The 26,552-nt window shown below is 45.6% G+C and overlaps 1 protein-coding gene across 4 annotated transcripts in view; it reads right to left on the bottom strand.

Annotated features, from left to right (window-relative positions):
* LOC138467580 (uncharacterized) overlaps positions 1-26,552 on the bottom strand; it is a 1,374,796-nt gene that overhangs the window by 1,262,361 nt on the left and 85,883 nt on the right. The window lies entirely within an intron of this gene.

Here is a 26,552-nt window from a genome sequence, read left to right as displayed (position 1 = left end):
TCTCGGTACTGCATTTCCTTGGAACTGGAACATATCAGCACACTGTCGGCGAGCTGCATGCACTGTCACAACCCTGTTTTTCCAGAATATTTGACCAGGTACTGGATGCGCTGCTGACCCATGCTTCAGAATACATTTCCCTCCTTGTACCCTTGCCCAGGTAATTGCCGCCAAGTTGGCCTTCCATGCCATTGCCGGCATGCCAAATTGCATAGTTGCATTAGACTGCACCCATATAGAGCTGATAGTTCCACATGCAATGGAGGCGGTGTACCGCAATAGGAAACAATACCACTCACTGAATGTCCAGATGGTATGTGAAGCTGGGCAAGTGATAACCCATTGCTGTGCACGTTTCCCGGGGTCAACACATGACTCGATGGTCCTGCGGAATTCGACATTGCCACGCTACATGGAACGTTATGCAGGACAAGGCACATGGCTATTGGGTAAGTATGACTGCCAATGCATGGCCCCTGGGCAAGTGCATGGCAGTCACCACACCCCACACAGTGCATCACTTCACATTCCAAAATGCCACTGTGTGCAAGTACCTACCTCCCTCGCCAACTGCCATGCACACCCTAGACATGTTGTTGCACCACAAGCAAGGCCGACATGAGGATGTGGGTCCCTTGCCACCCAATGCTCCTGTGCACTTACAATGCACACAATGTGGGCTTACCCAGCAGTGTGCATTGACCACAAAATCACAGTGACCATTGTCTGACTGGTGCATGTGTGGCCATCAAAGCACAATGCCATTGTCACCAACCATGCATGAACTCCCGGGCATCGACTTGCGCGCAACAAGCGGTTGCCCAATACCAATGCACCAATGTGACCATCAATGGCCCCGGAATGGTATAGTGCTCCAATTTCGATCACAAGATGCCCCATATGACAGATCCACAAACGGTACATGATTGTACTGTATCTGAATCGGACTACGAAAGCACGAACATGGACATGTGCCCTTGCTTCCACTCCCAGGTAGGTGACTCAGGATATGCACTCCCACCATGGCTGATGACACCCATACGAAGGACAAGGAACAGGCATGAGGAGGCCTACAACAGGGCACACATATGCACACGTGGTATGATAGAGTGTACCTTTGGATTACTCAAGGCCAGGTTCCGCTGCTTCAGTCGATCTGGTGGATCATTGCTGTACAGCCCAGTCAAGATGGGGAGAATAGTGCTTGCATGTGCCATGTTGCACAATCTGTGCATACGCAGGAACATTCCACTGCCCCCGGACACATAGGATGATGATGATGGTGGTGGTGATGACGATGATGATGACGACGGTGGTGATGGGATGGGTGCACTCCCTGGCAGGGGTTGCCAGGATGGGCAACAAGCATGGGCAGCCCTCATTCACAATTTCTTTTGAGAGACTGTACATGCACATCATGTAAATCATTTATTTTGCACAACATTACATGGATTGAATGCACATGAAATCATGGATGTCCACTCGTCACTTGAATTTGCACAAACTTTTATTCTCAACAATACAGGGGTATTGGATGGAAACGTAGAACACCCATGCCCACCCACCTCTCCAACGTACCCACTCCCCAACCAGGCCCAGACCAACTAATCCCACTAAGGACCTCTCCCACCTCCCCAACGTACCCACCCCCCAACCAGGCCCTGACCAACTAACCCCACTAAGGTCCTCCCCCACCTGCCCAACGTACCCACCCCCAAACAGAAACCCCATCCCAACTGTGTGGACGACAGTCCAATGTTTATTGCACTATTTCCAATCACGTTTGTAGGAGTATGTGTCCTTCCCGGAGGGTCCGGCCAGCCGGCTTGAGCGCCTCCACGGGCTACTTGCCACAGAACTCGAGGGGGTACTGCCCGTAGAAGCCACTGGTGGTGTTACAGCTGGCACATTGCCCAGAAATGCCTTTTGGGCCACCGACATTGACTCCGCAATGGAGGACATTATATTTTTCCCCTCCCTCACACGCCCTGACAAGGTCACGTTAAATGTTGCATCCTTCCCTCCTCAAGCTCCAACCTTGCCTCCTCGTGCTGCAACCTTCCGTCCTTGTGCTGCAGCTTAGCCTCCTCCAGTTGTTTCTCGACCAGCTGTGTGAGGCTGGCCTGGTGTTGCTCTATGCGCTGGAGGCAGGCGCTGAGTTCGGCGATCGAGGGCGTGGGTGAGCTCATCGGGCTGTGGAGTCCTGAGGGGCTGACTTCCAGGTCAGGTAGGGGAATGATGTTGCCCCCATCATCCAGGTCCTGTGGTGCATCGTAGGATTGTGCAACCGGTGCACTGTTGCCACTACATGAATCCTCCGCCACAGTGGCAACAGGACAGGCACTGATGTGTGCGGCCGACGTGGAAGCAAGTGTTGCATCTTTGGCAACAGACAGACCTGGCGTTTCTGAGTGGATGGGGGTATCCGTGGCCAATGTCGGTGTTGCCGATGACTGTGTTGCAGAGGTACTGGCAGTGGCATGCTGCGATGGACGGTTACGTTGGCCATGTGCTGGAGGATGTAGCGTGGCCTGTTGTGCAGTGTCACTGTCGGTTAATGTGCCTGTGGTGGAATGCAGGGCATGCTGTTAGTTGTGTGGTGGGATGTTAATGGGTCCATCACATGCAACGCACTCCACAATCTCTGTCCTCTTGCATGTACACACATTTGACGGGTGATGCACTCAGGTGTGTGTGTGTCTCAGCTTGTACTCAGTCACACACTGTCTGCATGTCCTGGGGGCATGTCTCATGTGCGTGTTGAGTGTGGACTGTGTCATTGGTGGATGCGTCGGGTCACACTGGGCCTGGTTGAGGTGGGGGTGTGAGTGGGTCATTGGTGGATGTGTCGGGTCACTCTGGGCCTGGCTGGGGGGGGTGAGTGGGTCATTGTTGGATGCATTGGGTCACTCAGGCCTGGCTGGGGGAAGGGAGTGGGTCATTGGTGGATGCATCGGGTCACCCGGGGCCTGGCTGGGGGGGGTGAGTGGGTCATTGGTGGATTCGTCCGGTCACTCAGGCCTGGCTGGGAGGGGGTGAGTGGGTCATTGGTGGATGCTTCGGGTCACTCTGGGCCTGGCTGGGGGTGAGGGACATTCACACTCATGGCTTCCAAATCTGTGTACTTGCCAGCATCACCAGTTGGGCTGACTCTGATCTCTGCATCGCCTACGCCCTAGATTCCTTCGAGGTGCAGGACACTGCTACACCTCTCCTTCCATGACTGGTGCTTCAGGGGTGATGCAGGCCCTCCACCTTTGCCAGTTCTGTGCTGGCGGTGTGCTGCAATTAGGTTGCACACTCGCCTCCGGAGATAGTCCCACCACTTGTGGCAATCTTTTACCATGCGCACAGTCACTCCAACAGCGTGGACTTTCGTGCTGTTTCCGCCCAGATCTCCTTGCAGCGCTGCTGGGTGCTGCGCCTTTGGTCAGAAATTAAGAGATGGAAAGGAGAAAAGGATAAGGCTGATGAGGTTACGCTTGCACAGAATGAACGGATGGGTGGACAGATATTACTCAAGTTAGATGGGAAAAACATCAAGGAGGTTAGGCAAAGGGAAGACAAGGATGAGCAAGAGAAGAAAGATAGGGAACGAGAAAATAGGTTGAGGGAGGATGAGCAAGGAAGAAAAAGCAGGGAATGACGGGAACGGATATATGGAGAAGAACAAGAAAATTACAAAAAGCGGGTGGAGGAACAAAGGAAGTACTACAGTTGAAAGAAAGAAACAGAAGAAAGGGATAGGAAAGAAAGAAATTGAGGAAGAAGAGGCACAACGAGTGAAGGAAACAAGATTACAGGGAAAGAGAGAAGAAGAAGAATGAAGACAAGAAGTAAGAAGGGAAAAACAAAGACAAGAAGAAGATAGGGCAAGCAGAGACACAAGAGAGCGAAGGGAGGTGGAAAAAGGAATGGAACAGAGTAGAAGGCAGAAAGATCTTGATGCCAGCCTCATTCTTAAGGAATGAGTAAGACTGAGTGATGAAATTCAGGGACAATGGGACATGATAAGTGAAATTCTCCCAATGAGAGAAAAGTGTCAAGAAATACTTAAAGTAGCGCAGGAAGTTTAAAGATCTGATGAAGAAAGTATTGGAGAGAGAATTGACAAAATATATCAGCAAATGAGCCAGAACAGTGAGTGTTGGACTCAAAGTAGATGCAAACGTTCCCCGATATCTAAACCACAGGAGGAGGAAAACATGTTCAATGATGAACGCAGAGCATTGCCATTAAGTAGATTTAATTTGGATAGCGAACAGGAGGATGATAGTCAAACCAGTTGGGGTCTAGCAATGTCACACGAGGAAAGAGAGTCAGGTCATGAGATCGAAGGGTTGCGTACATGCATCCTCTTGGAAAGTCACCATTTGGATTAGGAGGTAAGATGGTCTGATCTGGAACACCCTGAGGAAAGAGCACTAGATCCTACACCATATCCTGAACTTCCCCAAAAACAATTGTGTAGTCTGTTGGAGAATCTCCACCCTATGTAAGTAGGTTAAAGTCGTTACCAGTACGAAGACAAATAGGAACGATTACCCCTGAATTAGGTGAACGAATAATGGGGTCCGATTATGGGATGGAGTTCTCACAGTTACCCTTGCTAGAGAAGGGGGGAGCAGGACCACAATATATTCCATGGCCACAGACGGATAAGGATAACTTAAAATGTATGTTACCTAGTTTGACTTTTGGGGGCTGGGAAATGGATATATGGATTATAGAAAATGACAGGGGGAAACCCTATTGCTTACATTCAGGATATTCAAGAGAGATGGCAGCTTGAAACGCGTGAACCGTGGGAAAAAACTGTGGCGCTATTCTATCATGTTTTGTGGCAGGGTTTGCCAGAAAAGGTACAGAAAAAAATGAAAAAATAAGTAGGAATGGTAGCGAAGCCGTGGGCTGAGATACAATTAACTATTGTGCATCCTTGTTGGTTATTACAAGAGAAGAACAGAAAGAAGGATGAGAACAAAAAAATTGAGGAAGCTAAGTTAATCCAGAAAAGATTGTCAAAATTTGCTATAGAAGGGGCAGTATTGACAAGTGGAGAATGAGTAGGAATGCAAGAAACAATGGGAGGGTTGCAGGTGAATAATACACACCCAACCGATCAAAGTGAGTATGGGTTTTGGCCATGAGGTAGCGGCAGAGAATTTAGAGGAAGAGGTTGATTTGAGAACACCCAAGGTGGATTTCAGAATGCCCACGGTGGGAATCAGAATACTCAGGGTGGATATAGGTGGGTTTGCCAGAGGGCCACCCCCGGTGCATTGGAATTGTGGGATGCCAGGGAATATTTTGTGTGTATCTAGAAGTTGAGGAAACGCGCAACAAAATTGACAATCTTTAAGAGGGTGGACAGCTTATCCACCGCCATACAGTATACAAGCACAAGAGGGATTTGCCCAGAATCTCACATCTTGTCAGTCACATGCACCACTAGCACAGCAGACACAGCAGCCAGGGTCAGTGCAAATGAACCCACCGCAAGGGCAATCGCAAAAAAAAAGCACCTATGCAAACACAACAGAATGGGAACACAAGGCAAATATTAACACCTAGGATAGGGGTGTGTGACTGTGGTAGGAGGGAACCCTTTCACAGAGACAGGGAAGAATGTGTACCCTCAATAGGACAGCTCACAGGGTGACTTGATGTTTTCAGTACTAACATTAACATTCTGGGTAGAGATTTAATGACAAAACTTAACATGACGTTTTCATTCACTGATCAAGGAATAGTGTGCCACACTCCAGGAATACCCTATTTAAATGTGGGAGAGTTTATACTGTCATTTACAGGGCAAGTGGCTCTATGAGGAGACCCGGTAGATCCGGATGTATTCATGTATGGAGTTAGCATTTTAGTAACATGGCTTTCTGAATAAGTAGGAACGTTTGTGAGGATACCTGATGAGTTCTTATTTAGACCACAAGTACCTCTGGATGAGGAAGAAGGGCAGACTATTCCTATAGAATTGGAAGCAGCTATAATACGATGAGAAATAGCAATGTGTGAAGGAGTAGATGACGAACGAAGAGCATGGAGGACACTGATAGCTCTTGAAGAGAGATACAGATTGACTGACATAACACATGGAGATATGTTCAGTGAAGAACATATAGATCATGGGTGCACAACATACGGCCCGCGGGCCAGTTGCGGCCCGCCATGCCCTTTTGACCGGCCCGCGAGGAACAAAGACTTTCCTAATGGAGGGCGGCCCGTCCTCCATTAGGAAAGTCTTTGTTGTCTTCCGGGCCCGTGAAAACACTGGCCCTCATTGGCTCAGCACACACACGCATCACGTCGCTCCTACGAGCCACGTAATGCGTGTGTGCTGCACCAATGGAGGGCCAGCACTACGGCTGGCGTGGTCCATAAGGCTTGATGCCGGAAGGCATTTCAGCCTTGGACCACGCCAGTCGTAGTGCGATTCCAGCGTTCCAGCTTACCTGCCGCTTACCTGCCTGCCTTCCAGCACGTCTCCGGTAAGTGGTCTGTGTTTGTGTGTCGGGTTTGTTTGGCTTTATGTTTGTGTGTGTATGTTGCGGGGGGTGTGTGTCGGATGTGTATCAATGTTTGTATTTGAATGTATTTTGTGTGTATGTTGAGATGCGGGGGCGGGGGGGGTGTCGGATGTGTATGAATGTTTGTATTTGAATGTATTTTGTGTGTAAGTTGAGATGCGGGGGTGGGGGGTGTGTCGGATGTGTATGAATGTTTGTGTTTGAATGTATTTTGTGTGTAAGTTGAGATGCGGGGGTGGGGTGGTGTGTCGGATGTGTATGAATGTTTGTGTTTTAATGTATTTTGTGTGTAAGTTGAGATGCGGGGGTGGGGGGGTGTGTCGGATGTGTATGAATGTTTGTGTTTGAATGTATTTTGTGTGTATGTTGAGATGCGGGGGTGGGGGTGTGTGTCGGATGTGTATGAATGTTTGTGTTTGAATGTATTTTGTGTGTGTGTTGAGATGCGGGGGTGGGGGGGTGTCGGATGTGTATGAATGTTTGTGTTTGAATGTATTTTGTGTGTAAGTTGAGATGCGGGGGTGGGGGGGTGTGTCGGATGTGTATGAATGTTTTGATTTGAATGTTTTTGTGTGCTGAGTTGGGGGTGGGGGTTTGGGTCTGTATGGGTGCTTGTTTGAGAGTTTGCTGATTTGGGGGGGTGGGGGGTTCGGGTCTGTATGGGTGCATGTTTGTGTGTGTGCTGATTTGGGGGGTGGGGGGTTCGGGTCTGTATGGGTGCATGTTTGTGTGTGTGCTGAGTTGGGGGGTGGGGGGTTCGGGTCTGTATGGGTGCATGTTTGTGTGTGTGCTGAGTTGGGGGTGTGGGGGGTTCGGGTCTGTATGGGTGCATGCTTGAGTGTGTGTGTGCTGAGTTCGGGGTGGGGGTTTGGAGTTGGGGGTGGGGGGTTCGGGTCTGTATGGGTGCATGTTTGTGTGTGTGCTGATTTGGGGGGTGGGGGTTCGGGTCTGTATGGGTGCATGTTTGTGTGTGTGCTGAGTTGGGGGGTGGGGGGGTTCGGGTCTGTATGGGTGCATGTTTGTGTGTGTGCTGAGTTGGGGGGTGGGGGGTTCGGGTCTGTATGGGTGCATGTTTGTGTGTGTGCTGAGTTGGGGGGTGGGGTGTTCGGGTCTGTATGGGTGCATGTTTGTGTGCTGGGGGGTTCGGGTCTGTATGGGTGCATGTTTGTGTGTGTGCTGAGTTGGGGGGTGGGGGTTCGGGTCTGTATTGGTGCATGTTTGTGTGTGTGCTGAGTTGGGGGGTTTGGTTGGGGGTGAGGGGGCCATGGGGCATAGTGTTTGGTTGGGGGTGAGGAGGCCATGGGGCATAGTGTTTGGTTGGGGGTGAGGGGGCCATGGGGCATAGTGTTTGGTTGGGGGTGAGGAGGCCATGGGGCATAGTGTTTGGTTGGGGGTGAGGGGGCCATGGGGCATAGTGTTTGGTTGGGGGTGAGGGGGCCATGGGGCATAGTGTTTGGTTGAGGTGAGGGGGCCATGGGGCATAGTGTTTGGTTGGGGGTGAGGGGGCCATGGGGCATAGTGTTTGGTTGGGGGTGAGTGGGCCATGGGGCATAGTGTTTGGTTGGGGGTGAGGGACATGGGGCATAGTGTTTGGTTGGGGTGAGGGGGACATGGGGCATAGTGTATCTAGGGTCAATAAAATATATATAAGTTAATTAAAACGGCGAGATACAATAACTAAATAGAAATAAATTATAACAATGGAAAATGTGTAGTACAAAATGTAAGTTTGAAATGCAAATAAAAATCGTTACCCCTCAAAAACATTCTTCTTCCATGTGTTTAGTACAAATTGGGGGTTTAAAAAGCCTCCTGCCACGCCCCGCCTACCGCCCCGCCCACATTTACTTTTCGGCCCACTATAGCCCTCATGTAAGGTACTTTCGGCCCTCTGTCAAAATCAGTTGTGCACCCCTGATATAGATGATGAGGTAGTTTTTTATATAAGCATTACATATTGGATAGGAAATGAGAAAAGGGAAGTCCCACAGCAAATGGCACTAATGTGGCCTAGTGCTGAGTGTCCTTTGGTCTACAGGCCCATATGATGTAGGCCTATTGAAGGGAATAGGAGAGGTTACAATAAAACTCAATCCAGGAACAATTCTACCTCGAGCAAAACAGTAACTTATGTCTCGAGAAGCTGATAAAGGCATATTTAAAACTATATCAGCATTAATGAATCAGGGAATCCAAGTGCCATTGGAATCCCTGTGCAATACTGCAGTGTATCCGATTACAAAATCTGAAGGAGGGTCGTGGAGATTTATCCAGGACTTGCTCCCTCTCAATCAGATTGTAGAAGCATAATTTTCATTCAGAATTCTGCAACAATATTGTGTAGCATCCCAGTTGAAGCTAAGTATTTCACGGTGATCGATTTGAAAAATTCGTTTTTCTCAATCCCATTGCACAAAGTCTCACAAGACCTTACTTCCTTTACACTCAGACAAAAGAGACTACAACATGCTTGTTTACCTCAAGGGTACTGTGTGTCCTCGCTGCTCTTTAAGAGGGTCCCACAGATGGATTTAGGCAAGATTGAACTCAAGAGTGCTGTAATTCAGTACATAGATGACATACTAATCTGTAGTGAAACAGCGGATGAATGTAGACAAGATACTGTCCAGTTGGTGACTATATTGGCAGACAAGGGATACAAGGTGGATAAGGAGAAATTACAGTATTTCCAGGAAGTGGTGTTGTACATAGGCCAGTTAGTTTCACATGAAGGAAAAAAAGTGAGACCTGAAAGAGCTGAGGCTGTCATGAAAACACCAAAGCCAGATACAGTAAGGCAAATTCAACCATTTCTAGGTTTATGCAACTATTAGAGGGCCTGGGTGTTTGACTGCAGCACATATACAAAACCGCTTTTGCAAGCACTTAAGAAATCACAAGTTGGTAAGGAAAAGATAGAATGGACTGAAGAAATAGAAGAAGGATTTGAGGAATTAAAAAGAGCAATTTGTACAGCTCCAGTTTTAGGAATTCCCAATTATAGTGAAGAATTGTATTTGCTTTCACACACCAATGGGTCAGTAATGACAGCAGTACTCACACAAAGAACAACATTAGGGTATAAACCTTTGGCGTATTACAGTGGGATTCTAGATCCAGTTATGAGAGGACATTTTCCATACGAACAATCTTTGGCTTCTGCCACATTTTCAATTGAGAAATCCACAAGTATTACCATGGGCTGTTCCATGACTCTATACATGGAGCACACCTTATTTGCCATTTTAGCGAAACCCAAAGGTACATAGACGTCACAAAGAAGATCAGCATTTGAGGTGATGATCTCTAATCCAGTAATTACAATAGTAAGGTGTAAAATAGTGAACCCAGACATGTTTGCAGCTGAACCTGTAGAAGAAAGTGATCAAGTGCATGACTGCTCAGATTATGTTGAATTTTATGATCATATATTCTGTGTGAAAGAAAATGCTCTAGCGGGAGGGGTGATTCTGTTTATTGATGGTTCTTTGACAATTGGCCAAACTTGTGGGGAGAGACATTCAGGATCCGCAGTTGTAATACACAGATTAAATGGTGCATTTTAGGTAGTGGCGAGTGCAAGACTACCGTCACATTTTTCAGCACAGGCAGCAGAATTGGTAGCGCTTATTATTGCTCTCGAGAAACATGAGGGTCAGGGAGTGATGGTGTACAGTGACTCCGCCTATGTGATGTCAACCGTACATGCAGTGCTGTCAGGCTGGAAAAGGAGGGGTTAGCCCCATGCAGACGGCAATCCAGTGCAACATGCATCTTTATTGGACAGGCTCATTAAGGCACTACAACTCCCAGTAGCCATAGCGGTTGTAAAATGTGCAGCGCATAATAAACAAACAGACTTTATCTCTCGTGGAAATTAATCCACAGATTTGGAAGCCAAAAGGGTTGTGTATTCTTCTGAAATTGTGAGTTTTGATACTGACAATGTCAAAGAGGTATTGCATAGACATATGCTAGTATGAGAGGAGTTAAACATGCTGTCAATTACACAACTAATAGAGATTCAGGGTAGAGTCCCACAAGAAGAGCAGGTGCTATGGAAATGTAAGGGGTGTTCCTTATCCCACACAGAAGCATTATGGAGACAGGACAGCACTGGAAATCCATTGATGCCAGCAAAATTGTTGAAAGTCGCACATGAGCAGTTGCATTACCCCATGCATATAACACCAGAAAGTCTTGCTGCCACCATTGCAGAATCTATTCTATTGAAACATGACACATTGCAGTGTTCATTGTGAATTGCATTGTGTGTCAGAGGTTTACAGCTGGACATACACTGAGAACAATCAGAGAAATAATACCTCAACCAAATGGTCCATTTCAACATTTGCATATGGATGATGTCGATATTCTGTAGTTATGTAATGGATACAGGTATCTATTAGTGGTGTTGTGTCCCTTTTCTAGGTGGATCAAAACCGATCCTTGTACACATCCTGATGCCACCTGCGCAGCAAGGTTTCTAGTGCATGAAGTATTTCCAAGATGGGTTGTGTGCAAAGTATTAAGGTCCGATAATGGGCCACATTTTGTCAATGATCTATTTGAACAAATAGGACTTCTATGGAGTATAAAAAATATGTTTTCTTCTGCTTATCATCCACAAGCAAATGGAATAAGTGAGAGTCTTAATGGCCTCCTAAAAACAAGGATACCCAAGATCAGATTAACTTTGAAAAAGGGATGGCCATACTGCCTGGTCCTAGCCTTGTATGCCCTTCTAAACCAGCCAGGTTCAGACCATCATCTTACGCCCCATAAGTTAGTGACAGGGCATCACATGAGGACACCTCTTATGCCCCATCTAGGGTCAGGGGTGATGCCCAAGTGATGAAATGCACGATTATTTGACATGTATGACTACCAGTGTTTCTTTCATTGCAGATCAAGTCAAGCATTGGAGAGAGGGGTTGAGGCACACGGAAGAGGATGGCTCAATAACCAATCCAAGCAAATTATTACCACCACCAAAGTTGCATGTTGGAGACCAAGTGCTTATAAAGAATTGTATATGTAGATGGCATGAACCGAGATTTATTGGTCCTTTTTGGGTTGAGGAAGTTTCCCCTACTGCAGTTAGGGTATCAGGAAGAAGAGTTTGGTTACATTTGGGTGATGTGAAGATCTACAAAGGCGAGACCCTCCCTCTAGCACCAGTTGACCAAGAAGCAAGACAAGAAGAAAAATTGCTGCATGTGCAGACTCGATCGATGACCAAGAAAAAGGATGATGAAACAGCGTGTGGTTGGCACACATTTCTTTTGGACTGGAATTCATTGGACACTCCTTAAAAAATTCATAGCAGGAAGTCCATGGACTTACAGAGAATTTGAGAGGCTAAACATACTTTCTAGAGATTCTTTAAAAAAATATAAATTGCACTGGTACTATGCCTAAACATCAGTTCCAGATTAGAAATTGGAAGAGAGATTTGTTTTTAGGAGCATATCTGTTCCAAGGATAATACATGATACCCGTCGACAGTGACACACATGTCTTGCAGTTGCCATTTTTCAGTCATACCCTACTCTCGTTAGGAGAGATGTCAATATTCATATCTTCCTCCATGACCCAAAAAATTGTCCAGTTATAAGAAGACTTCTGATTGCGATAATTGAGCAGATTGTGCAACTACGAATGTAAATTGAGCATGTATATTAAAATGATTCAGGAAGAAGATAATGTGGTTATAGATAGAGTGCAAGTTCAACCAGTATTGGTACGGCAAATCAAATGTTTTTCTAGACGTTTATGCCTAATATACTTATGCCTGTGTATTTTCTTCTTCTTTCTGTACCTTACATTTCAAAGTATTTACTATTTCAATTGTCCAACTGAAAACACAACACCTGTGATTTTTCCTAGTATAAGTACAAATGATGATAATTTCTTTGACCTCTTTGTCCATGTTACACAGCATAAGAGGAATGCAGAAGAAGATAATCAGCTATCTTGATAATTCGGCTCACTTCGGAATAACATGTGGTATCAACACATGTGAACTGTGGGGAGGGAGCATCTGATGAGAGCTTCTACGTCTGCTCTCTCATCCCCTATGCCATGTGTACAGTAAGAACCTTGATTTCAAAAGAGATGTCGGTGCAAGATGCAAAGTGGCTCAGTCATCTAGCAGCATTTGCTACTAGAGTACAGTTTCAAGGGAACCGGGCAACCTTGTGATGGATATCAAGACAAATGGAAAAGGAGCTGGTGGAGAGATAAGATGCTTGTATATACTTCTGCAGGACAAGACAAGGTGATTGTTGAAGAAATGAAGAGAATGAATTGCTCTGACATGACGGAAAGGGCTGGAATGCCTGGATGCTGGGAGCGTTCACTGCTGCTAATCTATGGATTATGTATGACCAAAGGATGGGAAGATGGAATGATGTCCTGTGCAGCTCATCTGCTAAGGAAGGAAGCAGTGCATGAGGTGCAGAAGGTGAATGATGAGTGGCTAAAGTCATGGGCCAAGTACTCTAAACTGCTGACAAGGGTGGAAGAAGAATCAGGCCCAGTGACTGTAGTCCCATTGGCTAATGTGACACTGTGCTTTCAGAGAAAGGGAAAAAAATCGAGTTGGACAGAATGAAGGTTGCAAAAACATAATTGAAGTACCAGGAATGAGGAGAGGGAGGTGTGCCTTAATGGATTGATATTGGGCCTGCAAATCTAGAGTACATATGAAACGTCCCAGCAATTGGGGTGAGGTGTGTTCCTTGGTATACATCGATGTTCCAGCATTGGTGATTCCACAGAGTGATCTGAAAATTGAAGGATTTCCAAAAGTGGACGAGCACCTCAGAAAAAGAAGGTCACTTGAACTCCGGTGGATGAAGAGAGAGAATTATTTCTCACAAAAATCACTAAAGGCTTATGAAGACATTTCTGATGAGTACAATTTGTTCAGCAAGACTGCGATAATGCTGACGTCTATGTTCATTCTTGGAATTCAAACAGAGGTGAATGCCAAATGGCTACGGATCACCAGATGGGAGCCGCTGAAAACAATCAATGCCAATATAAAAGGATTTTACACCATAAAAGAAGAGGTGCGGGCCATAAGGTTGATGACCCTGCAGAATAGGTATGTCCTTGAAATGATTACAGCAATGCAAGGATGTGTTTGCACCAAGATTGGGCCATCATGTTGTACATTCCCACCATCTCACGACAGCGAGAACAGGACTTTGACAGATGTTATATCAATGTTTACAGAGCTACAGGTAAAAATGGACGAGACAGAGGCTATTGGAGTGACAGTTGGTTCTCACTCCTGTTTTCATGGATTCCTTGTTGGGTGGCAAATGTATTCAAGTTCCTTGGAGCGATATTGGTGATAATAATGTTTGCATTCTGTATCATAGGGATAATAAGTGGAAAATGCCAGAAAAACGTCAAAGAAAGCAGTAGAATGATCATGATTGAAACAAAGGATGAACAAGAAGACAATTGTGCTGACCGATAGTGCCATTAGAGATCGTATCAAAGCAAGTATTGTGGCACCTGAAGAAACAAAATTCTGGCATCCAAAGGAACATAAGAATTACATGGGATGTTGGATCTTCTGTACCCCAAGTGGAGAATGCAATTACATGACCTGGAGTGTGGATGAACATATTAAAAATGTGGGAACCCTGAGGGGGTGATGAAGATATGGATACCCAAGAAACCCTTCTTCAATGGAAGATACAAAGAAGTAGGACAACTTGAGGAGATATTCAACAACTCGACCAGAGGGGGGACTGTAGAGGAGCAGACATATACATCCGGCAGAGATTCTACCCCCCTACCTTCCCTGTATTGGAGACATGTGACCATTCCTTGTCTGACACCAGCTATCGTACCAATACTGCAGCAAGTATTCGGAAGGCGATATCCATTGAGACAACCATATCGAATGTACCGAAAAGGTAATGACGGCCTCCAGGTGGAGCTCCCTGAAGGAATATGAGAAAGAGCTAAGAAAAGGAATGATTGACATCATGAGAAAGTGTGCACGACATCCTGAGATACTGAATGAAGACAGTGTATGTATCCTAGAGGACAAATGACAAGGTAAAGAATCGTGTGAATTATCAAAATGGAAAAGAAGAAGACTACACGTTAACAAAGTGCAGCAGAAAACAGAAGTGTAATGAATGTGCAGATGCTGAAATGCAAAATAGATCATGGGCCTCATTCCGAGCATGGCGGTAGGGTGTTAACAACACTGGTAAGGATGCCAGTGCCGTTAACCCCCTACCGCCACATTCTGAGGTCCCTTAACGGGTCCAACCAGGAATGGCTGGTCTGACCAGCCGTTCTTAGCGGGACCCATTAAGGGACCATGGAGCTAATAACGGGCCCGCAATTTGCGGGCCCGTTATTAGCTCCTTCCCCATTCCCATCGAGCCCTATGAGGGCTCAAATGGGAATGGGGAATGGTTTTCTGAATGGGGACTTACCGGGTCCTCCAAGGTTGGAATGACAAGTAAGTCACCATTCAGAGACACCGGACCCGGGTTTGGAGGCACCCATCGTCCTAATAGCACCATGACTGCCTCGAAACTCAGAATAACCCCCCAAGTCATTGTATAAGCTAGCTACAAGTAGTGAATATAATGCAGGCAAAGCTGCCATTTTATAGAAACTGGACATTGGTATCATTAAATAAATAAGCCAAAAACCACGAAAAGGGAATGAAAAGATGTGTCGCAGGAGAATAACAGGTAGCTGAAGCTGTGTGGCAAGGTTGTCTGGCCTGAAGTCAAGATCCTAGACGTCGAGGTCAGCTATCTACTCTGAAGAAGAACAAGTGTGCAGAGGATGAATCCTCTCATGTTAGAGTGCAAGAAATAACACAACATATTCCAAGTTTTAATTAATTTAAAGCATTTAAAAGCTGCAGAATTAACCAAATCATTGTCTCTTGTCACGTGAGTCAGGGATGGAAATAGAGTTTGAACTTGGAGTTCCAGATATGAGAGTTAGTGCCCTCACTCCTGTGCATTCCCAGGATGGGAATACTCTGCAAGGCCAAGTACAAAGACAATTTTATCGCAAAAGGCATGGGTGATGAGAGATGCTGGGCTTATTGGATGGTGAGGTAGCTTAATTCTCCCTGCACCTGGGTCTTGGTTTATGCGTTGCTCAATTAACTGAATGTTCCAGATAGGGCACACGCGTGCCAAACGAATTGTATTAGTCCATATAATGAAGGACCTTATAGCTTGAGAAACCAATGAAACACAGAGTAAAAGATTTTTTTGAATTTAGAAAGTGTGCCTAATAGTGTCACTTTATCATAATAAGATCATTAAGTGTGCCCACATTCCCTCACTGTGCCATAGTTGAATTTAGAAAGTGTGCCTAATAGCGTCACTCTACCAAAGTTTGAATTGAGAAACTGTGCCTAATAGTGTCACTGTGCCATAGTTTTGAACTTAGAAAGTGTGGCTCATAGCGTCTCTGTGCTATAGTTTTGAACTTAGAAAGTGTGGCTAATACCGTCTCTGTGCCATAGTGTTGAACTTAGAAAGTGTGCCCAATAGTGCCATAGTTTGAATTTAGAAAGTGTGCCTAATAGCATCACTGTGGTATAGTTGAATCTAGAAAGTGTGCCTAATAGCGTCACTGTGCCAAAGTCTGAACTTAGAAAGTGTGCCTAATAGCGTCACTGTGTTATAACTGAATCTATAAAGTGTGCCTTATAGCATCACTGTGGTATAGTTGAATCTAGAAAGTGTGCCTAATACGTCACTGTGCCAAAATCTGAACTTAGAGAGTGTGCCTAATAACATAAATATGGTATAGTAAAATTTAGAAAGTGTGCCTAATTAACATCACTGTGCCAAAGTTTGAACTTAGAAAGTGTGCCTAATAGCTTAACTGTGGTATAGTTGAATTTAGAAAGTGTGCCTAATAGCGTCACTGTGGTATAATTGAATATAGAAAGTGTGCTCTTTAGCGTCACTGTGGCATAGCTGAATCTAGAAAGTGTGCGTAATATTGTCAATGTAGTACAGCTGAAAGTTAGAAAGTGTACCTAATATCATCACTATGCTAAAGTGGCATAGCTGAATCTAGAAAGTGTGCATAATAGCGTCAATGTAGTACAGCTGAAACTTAGAAATTGTACCTAATATCATCACTGTGCTAAAGTTTAAACTAGAAAGGGTGCCTAATTAGCGTCACTGTGCTAAAGTTAAATCTAGAAAGTGTGGTATAGCTGAAACTAGAAAGTGTGCCTAATAGTGTCAATGTAGTACAGCTGAAACTTAGAAAGTGTACCTAATATCATCACTGTGCTAAAGTTAAAACTAGAAAGTGTGCCTAATTAGCGTCACTACGCTAAAGTTGAATCTAGAAAGTGTGCCTAATAACGTGACTGTAATATAGCTGAATTTAGAAAGTGTGCCTAATCAGCATCACCATGCAATTGTTGAATCTTGATACTGCAACCAATCCCCATCCTCGCCACGCCGTGAGTCCATCCAGCCCACCTAGGTCTGCCGAAAGAGCCTCCTCAGCCTCTCAAACTCCACCATCACCACCCTCCCCTTCCCCCATTCCTCACCCTGCTTTGAACCCCTCTCCCTTCAATTTTCACCAACTACTCCTACAACCCCCTACCCTTAAGCTTCACCCTGAAATCCCCAGTCCCAAATCAGTATTCCCAACCGACCAACCTCAAACACCCATCCAACCTCATCCTCCCCACACCCACACCCTTCTCCGCCCGCCTACTCTTCCCAACCACCATCGACTAACCCGCCTCTCGCACCTCCCAGATTCCCCTCATCCCCCACCATCCCCCACCCTCTCCCACCCAATCAGCCACTCCGCCCAGCCACCATCCCTACAACCTCCACAACAACCCTCTGTGCCGAAGTAAGATGCATCCTTTTTAATGCCGTTTTGTAGCAAAAAACAGACACAGCATCTTTGACCTCCTCTCAGACAAACCAGACCTAGTTTTTATCACTGAAACCTGGCTCTCCGACGACTTTGCCCTTATCGCCCATGAAGCCTTCCCCCCTGGACTACTCCCTCATCCCACTCAACTAAACCTCTAGAGGAGGAGGAGTAGCAATCGTTTTTAAGTCACACTTCTCAGCCTCAATCATTGACTTCCAGACAATCATCCCTTCCTGCGAATCGCTTCTCGTCAAACTATACCTCCCCCCAACATTCTCCCACAGCTTCCTAATCATCTACAGACCCCCTGGCTATGACAGACAATTCTCAAGTAACCTCTGTGATTCAATAGCCACCATCCAAACAAACCATCCCACCCAAACTCTTCTAGGGGACTTCAATATCTGGCTGGACATTCTAACCAACCCCATGACCCACTCACTGGTCGACTGCCTAGATACGCTCAACCTCCGCCTTCACATGAATGGCCCAACACACTCTAAAGGACACACCCTTGATGCCATCTTTAGCTCCCACGACATGATACATCTAAGACCCCTACACCTATCATCTGGTCTGAATACTTCATCGTGCCTTTCAAAATTTGTTCGCCGGCCCCTCTCCCCATACTTGAACCCCCAAATCAATGCAAATGTTGAAAGAAACTAAAAATCCTCCCTGACCTAGCCAATGCGCTGCTTCAAACTCCTCCCACAACCACCCCACGTAATTAAACCTTAACCATCGACTCCTTTGACCTGTGGCTCAATATCTCGATAATTCCACTCACCCTCACTTGCCAATCCTCCCCTCGCCGTGGCCCTTATCCCAGATGGTTTACACCAGAACTCAAGACTGCAAAACAACTGCATAAATCCCTCGAACGCAAATGGCGTAAAGATAAATCCATCCTAAGTAGATACACCCTGGCCCGGCACCATCGCCGCTACAGAAGCAATATCAAAAATCAGAAAAAGTCCACTACAACTCTCGAATTCTCAACTGTGAAAACCCCAGCAAAAAACAAAATCATCTCTGAATTCACCAAACCAACCTATGCCGCTACCCAATCGACCCCATCTCAGTCACTCCGCGACTCTCTCTCTCTCCACTTCTTCACCACTGCTCTCGACAGAACAAACTCTCTCAACAACAAACTGGCCCTCATGTCCCCATCACGTAATCCACCCACCCCACCAGTCTCCCCCCCCACCTGCCATGGCAAGTACTACACAAACCACCTTCGACTCGTTCACACCAATATCAAGAGACCAATTTCTCAAACTTCTCTCTGCCCGGAAACCATCTGGCTCCCTCCTAGACCCCCACGCCGCCTCAATCCTCAAAGAAATATTATCATCCACCTGCGCAGGAGAGCACGCAAGAACCATCATAAATGACTCCCTCTCCTCGGGAATCTTTCCCGATGCCTTCAAAACTGCTCATGTCAAACCTCTTCTAAAAAAAACTTCCCTCGACCCTCTCGACCGCAAAAACTACCACCACATCTCAAACACCCGGTTCCTTGCTAAACACATCGATCGAACCGCATACTCCCAACTAAATGCCTTTGTCCAACAATCTCCTTGACCCTGCACAATCAGGTTTCAGACCATTGACACGGAACCAAAACCACTCTGACCTCAATCTGGAAAGTCCTTAAGAACACTGCGGACTCTGCGGGATGCGTTGCACTTATCCTTCTAGACTTATCCGCTGCCTTTGACACAATCAACTACTCAATCCTCCTCAACCGCCTCCACTCTCTAGGAATCCGGGGAAACTCTCTCAAGTGGATAGCATCCTTCCTCAACAATAGGAAACAAATAACCCTCCTCGCCAACTTTGCTTCCGCTGCCCGACCAGTCAACACCGGAGTTCCACAGGAGCATGCCTATCACCACTCCTGTTCAACCTCTATATGTCCACCCTCCCAAGAATAATCCACCCGCACAACATCCTCTGCTATAACTAAGCCGATGACACCCAATTAATCCTAAAACTCCTCAACTCAAAACCCAACTGTCAGCTCGACCTCACAACCTGCCTCCTTGACGTTGATCGCTGGATGAACTCAAACCATCTCCTCCTAAACCCCACTAAAACCAAAATCATGGTGCGTGGCAACACAGAGCTCCTCCCCCACCCTCTACCATGGCCATCATCCATGGACATCATAAGAAAGATATATCGAGGTCGTCCCTTAAAGCAGAAAGTGGGTTGGGACTAATGTGAGAAATATCTATATACCAAAAAGTATCCACTCTGCTAGAATATAACTAGGTTATTTTACAAAAATATGTTTAAACAACGTTCATAGTGTGACCTAGAACAAGGAAATCACAAATATTATGTAGCCACAGTATTTGTACTCAGAAAACATTCCTTATTTTCACAAAGTAATTTATTATTGTGTTCTCAAATGGATAAGGTTGATAAGTACAAAGAGTAGGAAATGCAGTTTGGAATGAGAGTAAAACAATAAAAAATAGAACTGCAAGTACGAAAAAGATCTAACAGAGAGACAAATCAGTGCACTTTTATGACAAGAAGATAAAGGCAAGCAATAATTGAACCATTGCTTGTGGAAAATGCAAACACAAGTATAATACCTTAAGAAAACAAATCAGCAGTCCAAATTTCAATATGCAGGTACTACTGTTTTGCTAAATGAGTGGAAAGACAGAGCAAACACACAGAGGCCAAAATAGCCTCAGGCCAAATACCCTCAGTTGGAGGGAAACTCTAAGCGGCCCACATTTCAATATACAGGTGGCACTGTTTTACTAAATAAGAGAATGCAGGTCTGCCGACGTGTTGGTGTTTGATGGGGGAGAGAAACTCTTGAGAGAAAGCACAAAAAAATGATATACGTGCAAGAACAATGTTTCAATACTGGTTTAGCTTTGGACTTCAGATTAACGTCCGAAATAGAGTTTCCAGTCAATGTGAAAAGTTCAAACATCCATGTCACGTTTCGGATCTGCCTCCTGCTGGGCATCTACAGTTGTAGTGGAGCCTTCCTCAGGGCGGAGAAATGAAGAAAAAATGGGGAAATACGAACTTGACCCTGTATGAAGGCAGACACAGAGAGGAGGGGTATCATAAAACAAGTTTGAATTTAAGGAATGTTTTCATCTTTTGTGGCATAAGTCTGAGTCCAGAGAAAATTATTTGCTTAAAGGTTTTTTTTGCAACAATAAATAATTTGAAAGCACCTAGTGGGATTCTGGGCTTGGACTGGATCAAGAAAAAGAACCACTTTGGCTGGGATTGTGGTCTTGCACAGACAGTGAGGACACAGCTCGGAACACGAGGAACCCCAGGGCGCAGCCACCCGTGATAATAATGGCAATCGTTCTATAGCAGGAAAAGAACATAACAAAGACCAGTTGGTCTGTCTTTCCGGCAACTCATAATTGCTATGGTTTATATGCTAAGAAGAGGAAAATTAAAATGATATTTACATACCACTTGTGGGTAACATTCGTGTCTGAATTACTTATGCTCCCGTTCAGGGCGTAGGGTTCAGTGGTTGTTGTGAAAATGCACAACCTAAAGTAGCCCAAAACAAAATGGGAGAGAAGAAACAGAGTCAGTGGTGTTTGCTTAGTGGGTAAAAAATGGCGTTGTTTTGCTTGTGTGTAGAGAAAGCCTCACAGACGAGGGCTGACTTCAGATTTCTGGCAAAAAGAAGGTTACCAGCACGCGGGACCTATCGGTCCATTTATTACCTTGATAGGAGTTCCTGTTTTTTCGTGGAGCTGCCTTTTCTGTGGCCGCGAGTGCACGCTGTGCAGGCTGTCTCAGCTGGCTTGATGCTGAGTCATGGTTGACGAGCAAACATCGCTGCCGTGACTATAGCGGGTGTGATGCAGTAGCTTGATTGGCCGAATCTATAGGTGTGATGTGATAGGCCCGCTAAGGCTGTCTAACAGACACTGCTAGGGGGTGTGTTCCTCCAACAGTGACCGTATGGAGGAGGCGCAGTGTAATAGGCGCGCTGGGGCTGTCTGTCACACAAAGCTGTGGGGATGTATTCCTCCAGCATTGAAACGCGAAGGGCAACAGAGAGTTGGTCCGTTTGGGCTGTCAATCAGTCACTGCTGTGGGGGTGTGTGCCCCACCAGCATTCAACATTGAAGCCATATTGAATCTTCAAAGCGGGTGCAGATATCTATGGGGCTCATCTAGGGGGCATAATCTGCGGCCGCATGATTACGAATCATAGAATAATTCGTGAGAGATACTCGATGAACCCAACATTTAATCGTGATGAAGGGAGACATGTGTTGAGAAATTTTTTTGCTCGGCCGGTAACATAAATAGTTCTGCCGGACAAAAATGCCAGATAATTTAAAATGGTCCATGGTGTGCTTGCAGTGGCCAATCAGAGGGACATAAGAGGCCACTCAAGACATGCTTCTGTCCTTGCTTGTGAGTTTGAAGAAGATGTGCTCATACGTAGAGCTGCAAGTTGAGTTAAATTAAGGGGGCATATTCTTCATTGAGGCCATTCTCGTGGCTAGAGAGTCTGTGGATCCACCTTGCTTCTTTTTGCTGCAGACTACGTGATATATTGCTAGAGCCCTTTACTACATCTAAGATCCACCACTTGATGTCATTCGGAGTGTGGTGTTTTTCTAGAAAGTGGTTCACCAGGGGAGCAGATGTGTTTTTGCATCTGATGCGTGAACGGTGCTCTGAGATTCTAGTGTTCACTGATCTGCTTGTCTGGCCTACAAACCTCGGGCCGCAAGGGCATTCGATGCAATAGACAACTTGTTTTGTCTTGCAGTTTGTCATAAAATTAAGATGCCAGGTCTTAGTTCCAATATTGAAGTTTTTGATTTTCGAAGTAAATTGGCACACAGAGCAAGAGCCACACGGAAAATCATCCATGGACAATCCACCCACCACCTCGACCACAGTAAAAAACCTTGGATGCACTCTCGACTCTGACCTAACCCTCTCTCGCCAAATCAGCAACGTCTCTAAATCCTGCCATTACCACCTCAAAATTCTTAGATGCATTTTTCTGTACCTCTCCTTTCCCAACAGACTCGCCACTATACAATCAATTGTAATGTCTAGACTGGACTATGCCAACTCCCTCTACCTTGGGGTCCAAGCATACCACCTCATTAAACTACAAAGAGCACAAAATGCCACAGCCAAATTGCTTCACGCACTTGGCCCAAGAGACCACACCTCCCCAGCTCTCAGAACTCTGCACTGGCTCCCAGTCCAATGAAGGGTGACCTTCAAAACCTTATGCATCTCCCATCGAGCAATGCATAAAACTGGCCCTCAATACCTACAGAACAAGCTAAAACCCTACCACCCACTGCACACTCTAAGATCTAGCTCGGCCCTCCTTCTAGTGATACCAAACACCAACTCAGTCAGGTTAGGAGGATCATCATTTTCAGCCTTGGCCCCCACTCTATGGAACTTGCTTCCACCACACATTCAACACAACGAAGACTAACTGTCTTCCAGCAAATTACTGAAAACGTGGCTCTTCCCCTAAAGAATCTACGCCTAGAACTAATTGAATGAATAACCACAATAAAAAATAAAAAAATACAAAGTTGTTTGAACAAAGCAAAATAAAAGAGCAAAGGGAGTCGATAGAACAGATAGAAAGACTAAAACGGATATTCTAACCAAAACAGATAGACTCAGTGAAACGGATAGAATAAATGAAATAGATGGAACAAACAGAGTAGACGGATGGAACGGATCGAGTGGACGAAATGGATAGAGTGGATGGAACAGATCGAGTGGATGGAACAGAAAGAATGGATGGAACAGATGAGAGATTGAACGGATAAGGGGATAGAACTGAGGAAGTGAATGAAACGGATGGAGTAAATGGAATAGATGGAGAGAATGTAACGGATGAAGTGGACGAATCAGACGAAATGGATGGAAAGGATCGAGTAGATGGAACAAATAGAATAGACGGAACGGACGAAATGAATGATCAAATGAATAAAACTCATGGAGTAAATGGAATAGATGAAGAGAATGGAATGGATGAAGTGGATGAATCAGATTAAGTGGACCAAGGATAGAGTAGATTGAACAAATAGAATGGACGGAAAGGATGAAGTGAAATGAACAGATAGAGTGGATGGAACAGATGAGGGATTGAACGGATGAGGAGACAGAACCGAGGAAGTGAATAAAACGGATGGAGTAAATGGAATAGATGAAGAGAAGGGAATGGATGAAGTGGATGAATCAGATGAAATGGATGGAAAGGATCGAGTAGATGGAACGAATAGAGGGGACAGAACAGAGGAAGTGAATGAAATGGATGGAGTAAATGGAATAGATGAAGTGAATGGAATGGATGAAGTGGATGAATCAGACGAAATGGATGGAAAGGATCGAATAGATGGAACAAATAGAATGGTCGGAATGGACGAAATTAATGAATGAATGAATGAATAAAACGGATGGAGTAAATGGAATAGATAGAGAATGGAATCGGATGAAGTGGATGAATCAGCCGAAGTGGATGAAAGGATAGAGTAGATGGAACAAATAGAATGGACGGAACTGATGAAGTGAAATGAACTGAACGGATGGAGTGAATGGAGCGAATGGAGCAAATGAAGTGGATGGAACGGATGAAGTGGATGGAACGGATGAAGTGGACGGAATGGATGAAGTGGACGGAACAGATGAAGTAGACGGAACAGATAAAGTAGACGGAACTGATTAAGTGGATGGAACGGATGAAGGGGATGGAACGGACGAAGTGAATGGAACGGACGAAGTGGATGGAGCGGACAAAATGAATTGAACGGACAAAATGGCTGGAATGGACGAAATGGATGGAATGGTTGGCACGGACGGAGTGGATCGAACGGACGGAGTAGATGGAATCGATAAGGGATGGAACAAATAAAGGGATAGAATGGATGAAATTAATGCAATAGATGGAGCCGATGGAATAGATGAAGAGAATTAAACGGATGAAGTGGAAGGAATGGATGAAGTGGATGAAAAGAATGGAGCAGATGGAACAAATTGAGTGGACGGAATGGATGAAGTTAACTGAATGGATGGAAAGGACGTAGTTGATGAAATGGACGAAACGGATGGAACGGACGAAATGGATGCAATGGACGAACCGGATGCAATGGACGAAATGGATTGAACGGATGGAGTAGACGGAACGATGGAATGGATAGAGTGGATGGAACGGATGGAGTGGATGGAATGGATGTAGTGGACGGAACGAATGGAGAGGATGGAGTGGATAGAACAGATAGTGTCGATGGAATGGGTGGAACAGATGGAAAGAATGGAACAGATGGAAAGAATGGAATGGATAAGTGGATGGAGTGGATCGAGTGGGAGGAACAGATGGAGTGAATGGCACGGATGGAGTGGATGGCATGGCTCGAGTGGGTGGCACGGCTCGAGTAGATGGCATGGCTCAAGAGGATGGTACGGTTGAAGTGGATGGCACGGTTAAAGTGGATGGTACAGATAAAATTAATGGAACATATGAAGAGAAAAGCACGGATGAAGTGGATGGAAGAGCTAAAATGGCTGGAATGGATTAACTGGATAGAACTGACAGAGTGATTGGAACCGAGAGAGTGGTTGGAACCGACAGAGGGGATAGAACCGACAGAGGGTATGGAACCGGTAAAGTAGATGGAACGGACAGCATGGATGGAATGGACAGCGTGGATGGAATTGATAGCATGGATGGAACGGATAGCATGGATGGAACGGATAGAGCGGATTTGAACGGATAGAGCGGATGGACCGAATAGAGCGGATGGAACGGACAGAGTGGATGGAACGGACGGAGCGGATGGAGCGGACGGAGTGGATGGAACGGATGGAGTGGATGGAACGGACGGAGTAGATGAAGTGGATGGGGTAGTTGAAGTGGATGGAACGGATGAAGTGGATGGAACGGATGAAGTGGATGAATGGAACAGATTGGAGTGGATGGAGTAGATGGAAAAGATAAAGATAGAGTTGATGAAGGATACAGTGAATGGAATGGACAGAGTGGATGGAGTACATGGAAAAGACGGAAAAAGAAGGGAAAGGATAGAAAGAATGGAAATGGTGAAACAGAGCAGATGGATGGAACGGACAGAATGAATACAGAACAGATGGAGTGTATGGAAAAGATAGAGTGGAAAGAAAGGATGGGATGGAAGAAAGGGATGGAGTGGATGGAAAGGATGGAGCGGTTAGAGCAGATGGAACGGTTACAGCGGATGGAACGGATGGACTGGAAAGATCGGATGGAGTGGAGGGAACTGATGGAGTGGAGAGAAAGGATGGAGTGGATGGAGTGGTTAGAGCGGATGGAACAGATGTTTTAGATGGAAAGGATGGAATGAATGAAAGGATGCAACGGATGGAACAGATGGAAAAGCTGGATGGAGCAGATGAAAAGGATAGAGTGAATGGAGTGGATGGAAAGAACAGAGTAGATGGATTGAATAGAGTGGATATATCCCTGTACATCTCTGTATCTCCTATTTATGCTATACATATGCTATGCACCTATATCCCCATGTTATCTGTATCACATGTTTACCCTATCCATCCTGTCGCTTCATATACGTGTGCCGCTATGTATGACCCCTGTCCTGCTCTCGTGCTTGATCACAGGTGCTTTGCTCATAACCACCATATCACACTACTATGCTTACTCTCTCCTATACACCATCATTCAACTAGAACAAAGCTATGCTATGACACATTCGGCCTAGCTGTTCTCAGACTCAAATGACCCCACAAACACCTCATCATCCTAATAAAACACAGCTAGCTGAGCACATTCCGGCTAGCTTAGGCGTCTCTTCAGGCCTAGCGCAGCCAGAACTCTGTCTGGGTGTCCACCCTCCAGACTGAACACATCCAATTGATTTCCTCAACGCCACACCTACAGCTAAGAAGCAGCTTTCATGCAATAACAACACCATCTGCACATGTATCTGGTGCGCCTATGCACCATACTACTCTCTCTCTCTCTCTCTCTATTGACTTGAACTGTGGTTCCCGAGGGCGTTCAACCTACCAGCGCTGTGAGATCAT

This window comes from Ambystoma mexicanum, chromosome 4q, assembly GCF_040938575.1.
Source record: "Ambystoma mexicanum isolate Mex_15411 chromosome 4q, UKY_AmexF1_1, whole genome shotgun sequence".
NCBI classification, from domain to species: Eukaryota; Metazoa; Chordata; class Amphibia; order Caudata; family Ambystomatidae; genus Ambystoma; species Ambystoma mexicanum.
The sequence above is the reverse complement of the archived record's forward strand: the minus strand, read 5'-3'. Positions and strand labels throughout refer to the sequence as shown.